This window comes from Pseudophryne corroboree, chromosome 5 (assembly GCF_028390025.1).
Source record: "Pseudophryne corroboree isolate aPseCor3 chromosome 5, aPseCor3.hap2, whole genome shotgun sequence".
Lineage (NCBI taxonomy): Eukaryota > Metazoa > Chordata > Amphibia > Anura > Myobatrachidae > Pseudophryne > Pseudophryne corroboree.
In genome coordinates this window covers 290,978,123-290,984,731 of record NC_086448.1, presented here as the reverse complement: position 1 = coordinate 290,984,731, position 6,609 = coordinate 290,978,123, and the positions used below count along the sequence as shown (strand labels likewise).

The 6,609-nt window shown below is 42.1% G+C and overlaps 1 long non-coding RNA gene across 1 annotated transcript; it reads right to left on the bottom strand.

Annotated features, from left to right (window-relative positions):
* Positions 1-1,118: 1,118 nt before the first annotated feature.
* On the bottom strand, positions 1,119-2,926 carry LOC134928997 (uncharacterized). The gene is made up of 4 exons (XR_010178194.1): positions 2,863-2,926; positions 2,148-2,189; positions 1,764-1,844; positions 1,119-1,181 (listed from the first exon to the last, which is right to left on the bottom strand). It is a non-coding gene; the product is annotated as an uncharacterized LOC134928997 (long non-coding RNA).
* Positions 2,927-6,609: the final 3,683 nt, after the last annotated feature.

Genomic DNA, 6,609 nt, shown 5'->3' with positions numbered 1-6,609 from the left:
TCGCTACGCTCTACACACTATTATATCAGTAGTCAGGAAACGCAGCATGCATTTGTGGAGTGAAGAGGGTGAAAAAGGAGAGAAAGTACAGTTTGTACTGTAAGGTTATGTCAGAGGGTGTGAAGATGATCAGCTCAGTGTTATACATGTTACAGTAAGTTAGAATACAGTACAGTGCATTATGTATTTCTATTTTATTACCAGGTGTCTCCTCCACTGGTTGGCGACGGACTGTAAAAAGATAATACAGTACAGTTAGTCATATCAGTTTGACTTAAAATAATGTTGGAGAAAAAAAAATACTGTAATTACAGTACCAACTATTGCTACTGTACAGTATATTTACCAAAAATGTATTCTGGCTCGTCGTCTGTGGGTAAAAGAGAAGAATATTATAAGATACAGTATACAGTAAAAAGTATAGTAATAGTACACTAGTTTCCAGGCCCAGTGTCAGGTGGGTAAAAAAAGGTATGCTTGTGACAGGCATGGTGATTCCAAGGGACCCCACCGAGACCATCAGAAAATTTGTGAGTGACCCGTATGCCGGTGATTATGACTAGAATAAGGTACAGTAGCAACTCTTTTTTCTTTTGAATTATGTATACTGTACAGTACTGTATGTGCATATTGTACAGTACACTTAAAATATTTAGCAGTTACTGTAGTGGTAATTTTTGGGATGACAGTATTAGCATACTGTAAGCATCCAACTGAGGCCCCCAAACAGATGCCGCCACTAGGTACAGTACGTGCCTCTCGTGCCTAATGGGAAATTCATCACTGACAGTATCTAGAGAGATGAATGGAGAGACAGTGACAAGGGGTGAGAGAGAGAGAGAGAGAGAAATTGAGTAAGATGGGTGTTTTTTTTAGAACAGGATGTTGTCCATACAGTAGCAACCAATCAAATATTACCTACTGTACTGTATTATCGTCTGTAAGTGTAACTAGATACTGTAAATGTTAATGTGGGATGTGATCGGTTGCTACTGTATGGGCAATATCACCAGTTCAAACAAAAACAATTTTCATCCGATTTCTACGCATTTGCCAGAAAAATCTGATGAAAAGTGCTACTCTGATGGCATCAGATCAATGTCAGTAATAATTCTTACCACTAAATGCAGCAGCATCATCATCATCCTCCTCCTCCTCCGTGGCCTGTTCCAGTGTAGGGCCTGTGAAAAAAAACATTAATGTGAAAAAAAAAAAAGGTTAATTCCAGGAAATACACATACCCTCCAACATGGTACAAAATGCTCTGGTTCTGGACTTCCCTCTTAATTTATTATTGCCATCACCTGTGAAGAAACAGCTTTCTTATCATATAACTAGTTCAACACAGGTGATGGAAATCATAAATTAAGAGGGAAGTCTAGAAACAGAGCAGTGCGGCGGGTCATGTTGGAGGGTCTGCATACAGAAACATAGAATTTGATGACAAATACTGTAAGAACCACTTTGCCCATCTAATCTGCCTCTTTTTTTTAACCTTTTTTTTACATCAAACCTTATAACAATTTTCCCCAAACATCACATGATGCAAAGATAAATAAATAAAAAAATAAATAAAAAAAGAGGTGCAAGATGGAATTGTGATTGGGCCCTCCCAACCACCCTTATGTTATATAAACAGGGTCTGCCACACGACTGTGGCTGAAATGACTGGTTGGTTTGGGCCCCCACCAAAAAAAGAAGCAATCAATCTCTCCTTGCTCAAACTGGCTCTACAGAGGCACGATGTACCGGACTGGACTTACTTAATGGGTGCAGTGTGGTGAGGGACAGAGAGTCCTGGTCCTCCTCCTCCTCCTCCGCCACCGCCTGTGACAGTGTAGGGCCTGTGAAAGCAAAAAATCCATGAAATATACTTTTGTATTCTGTGTTGAATACAGTAAAGCAAAAATTCAGTCAGGAATTGGAGGAGGAGAGTAAATTTCGCACACAGAGACGAGAATGTCGAGGCCAGAATCAGGGGGTAGTGGAGGAGGGTTAGGATACCGTACCTCACCCTGTTGGGATTGCTGCAATCAGGATGCCACTGTCGGTCACCTGACCGCTAGAATCCTGACTGCTGGTCACGCAAACCCAACCCATTGGTTTAACACAATGTACAGTACAGTACAATACTGCAGTTTACTTACCAAGTTGGGGAGAGGGTTTTTCATCCTCACTGTCAATAATTACTGAGTTGAAAATAAAAAAATATTATAAACAAAATACAGTAGAGTACAGTTACTACAAAATTGCACAGTAGTACAGTGCTACAGGAGGCAGAGATATATTCATAATACAGTAGGAGCAGAATGACTGTCCAGCGGTAGGGGACATACAGTACTGTATTTAAAAGACCTGCTGTCTGGATCCCGACATTCAGAATGCAGAGTGTGGATTCAGAGTATGATTGGAGGGTTAGGCTAGTGGAGGGTGGGTCGGATGCACAATTTTGGGCACCATAATACAAAATGGATATCGTGGAACTACAAAAGGTTTAGAGGCGGGCGACCAAAGTGATGAAGTGGATTGAGAAGATGGAATACAAGGAAAGGCAGGCTAGGCATGTTTACATTGGAAAAGAGGAGATTAAGAGGGGACATGATTAACCTTTACAAATATACTGTATACAGTACAGTAAGGGGACAATACACAGGAACGGTTTTTGATAAGATGGACACAGAGGACACGTGCACAGTAACTCTTGTTGAAGTAGAGGCGATTTCGCACAGAGGCGAAAAGGGGTCTTCACAGTGAGGGAAATACTGTACAGTGCATGTTTGGAATTCCCTGCCTGAAAAGTAATAAAAGTGGACTTGGTCAATACTTTTAAGAATGGGCTTGAGAAAATCCTACTGTACTTACTATAATCTGGCTCCTCTTCCCCCGAATCAATGGGAATGAGCTCCTCCTCTGTATCAATTACGAGGCGGTCTGTGTGTAAAAGATGACAAGTATTGTAAAATACAAAAATTACAGTAATACTGTAGGAAACTAGTGTGACTGTAACAAAAAGTAATTATTACCACTTCCGGAGCTCTCGGATGCAGCAGCAGGTGGTGGTGATGGTGGTGGTGTTGGTACTGTGGGAAAAAAAATAACAGTACTGTAAGTGAAGCTGTCAATTGGAAACATGTACTGTACAGTATCCAGGACACATGTACAGTAGTGTAACAACGATGACAGTAGCACCAGAATTCTCGTTACACAATACCTGGCAGCGCAGCAGGTGGTGGTGGTGGTGGTGGTACTGTGGGAAAAAAAATAACAGTACTGTAAGTGAAGCTGTCAATTGGAAACATGTACTGTACAGTATCCAGGACACATGTACAGTAGTGTAACAACGATGACAGTAGCACCAGAATTCTCGTTACACAATACCTGGCAGCGCAGCAGGTGGTGGTGGTGGTGGTACTGTGGGAAAAAAAATAACAGTACTGTAAGTGAAGCTGTCAATTGGAAACATGTACTGTACAGTATCCAGGACACATGTACAGTAGTGTAACAACGATGACAGTAGCACCAGAATTCTCGTTACACAATACCTGGCAGCGCAGCAGGTGGTGGTGGTGGTGGTACTGTGGGAAAAAAAATAACAGTACTGTAAGTGAAGCTGTCAATTGGAAACATGTACTGTACAGTATCCAGGACACATGTACAGTAGTGTAACAACGATGACAGTAGCACCAGAATTCTCGTTACACAATACCTGGCAGCGCAGCAGCAGGTGGTGGTGGTGGTGGTGGTGGTGGTGGTACTGTGGGAAAAAAAATAACAGTACTGTAAGTGAAGCTGTCAATTGGAAACATGTACTGCACAGTATCCAGGACACATGTACAGTAGTGTAACAACGATGACAGTAGCACCAGAATTCTCGTTACACAATACCTGGCAGCGCAGCAGGTGGTGGTGGTGGTGGTACTGTGGGAAAAAAAATAACAGTACTGTAAGTGAAGCTGTCAATTGGAAACATGTACTGTACAGTATCCAGGACACATGTACAGTAGTGTAACAACGATGACAGTAGCACCAGAATTCTCGTTACACAATACCTGGCAGCGCAGCAGCAGGTGGTGGTGGTGGTGGTGGTGGTGGTGGTACTGTGGGAAAAAAAATAACAGTACTGTAAGTGAAGCTGTCAATTGGAAACATGTACTGTACAGTATCCAGGACACATGTACAGTAGTGTAACAACGATGACAGTAGCACCAGAATTCTCGTTACACAATACCTGGCAGCGCAGCAGGTGGTGGTGGTGGTGGCACTGTGGGAAAAAAATTAACAGTACTGTAAGTGAAGCTGTCAATTGGAAACATGTACTGTACAGTATCCAGGACACATGTACAGTAGTGTAACAACGATGACAGTAGCACCAGAATTCTCGTTACACAATACCTGGCAGCGCAGCAGGTGGTGGTGGTGGTGGTGGTGGTGGTGGTACTGTGGGAAAAAAAATAACAGTACTGTAAGTGAAGCTGTCAATTGGAAACATGTACTGCACAGTATCCAGGACACATGTACAGTAGTGTAACAACGATGACAGTAGCACCAGAATTCTCGTTACACAATACCTGGCAGCGCAGCAGGTGGTGGTGGTGGTACTGTGGGAAAAAAAATAACAGTACTGTAAGTGAAGCTGTCAATTTGAAACATGTACTGCACAGTATCCAGGACCAAAAAGGGGTCCGGCCAATAAACAATCTGCATCAGAGAAGCAAGATACAGTATGCTTAAAGTATACAGTACTATATACTACAGTAGATCGCCAACAAACGTAAATTAACAAACAACTATCACTGGAATTTACCATCCTCATCCCGTAGCGAAGCACGGGTATTCAGCTATCTACAATGTTATTTATACTTTGTGTTTAATATTTACATTTAGTTTTGTAAACAGACATTCTTAACATTAACGGATTGCAGCGAGTTATCTGTGATGGTCAGGACAGGGGGTTGGGACTATAGAAATCACTATGTACTGTACACTACTGTATTTGACAATACTTACCAGCTTGGCGGCGCCTGTCCCGCCTCCTGTGACGTCGTGCTACCAGCCCTGTAAAAATATATATACAGTATAATGGCAGCATACTGTACAGCCAATGAAATTCAACATTGACAGCATCTTTATGACATCACAATAAATGGAATTGTTCATTCTAGTACCCTGCACCTAATCACTCAGGAGGGCATAGTGTACTGTACTGTCTTCAAAACTTAAGGGGCACATTTCTAAATGTGACATACAGTACACTTACAGTATCGCTACAGTACAGTAGGTCCAGGGTATTAGACAGAACACTACCTTTATAGACATTGTAACACACATAAGCATTGCCCTTATAAACATTATGACACACATCAGCATGCAGCCCTCCCACCCTTAACCATCTCAGTACTGTTCATTACATTACAAATTGATTTCATGACAGATGATGCAGTACTCACCTGAATTCATCTTATTCACGTCATGTCACAGTAGTGCAGTTTATTCACGTCACAGTACTGTCCTTGATTCACGTTGTGTCACACAGTAGAGCACCGTATTCACGTCACAGTACTGTCCTTGATTCACGTTGTGTCACACAGTAGAGCACCGTATTCACGTCACAGTACTGTCCTTGATTCACGTTGTGTCACACAGTAGAGCACCTTATTCACGTCACAGTACTGTCCTTGATTCACGTTGTGTCACACAGTAGAGCACCGTATTCACGTCACAGTACTGTCCTTGATTCACGTTGTGTCACACAGTAGAGCACCTTATTCACGTTACTGTACGTCACAGTAGTGCAGTAGTATATCCACATTACGTCACAAAGTAGAGATCTGCCAGTCATGAACCTTATGCAAGAGTAATGCACGTCAGAACACATTAGGCCACTGTAACATCCCTTAGAATAATTTCTGCCAAAGTAACATCCCTTAGAACACTGTACTATCTGAAACACAAATTTCGGCACACTGCAATTAAACCACACAATGCACTGCACGACTGCGTGATATGACAAACTGCACATTTCCCTGCAAAATATGATACAATGTACACTACACAAAAAACTGCAATTACCACATGTGTATACAGTACACTGCACGACAGTGCTGGCCCTAGCCAGGTACAGATACAGCCGCAGTCACGCAAAATATAGGCATGCCGCATATCATTTTAATCAGCAGAAGCTGCTGGTGCCCCTAAGCATAGCAAATGCCCTAGGCATTTGCCTACTGTAGTTTGCCTATGCCTAAGGCCGGCTCTGCTGCACGATGTGATTCACTATGTATTACACTCACTGCACAATACCATATTCTGAATGTACACTGCATGACACGCTGCAATTACGCAGCACGATACACTGTGATACATTGCATATACTGTACACTGCATGATACTGTACACTGCACAATCGTAGACCACCTGGATTGTAAAGAACTACTGTACTGTATATACACAAGTTTAAAAAAATAACAATTGTTTTTGTAAAACGCATGTCGATCTTTTTCCATGTCAACTTAACGACCATGTCAACCTACAGTAACTGGTGTCAACCAATTTCAAAAGCCGCACCATCTAGGTCGACGCAAAAAAACAAATTGACCTTTTGACCGGGTT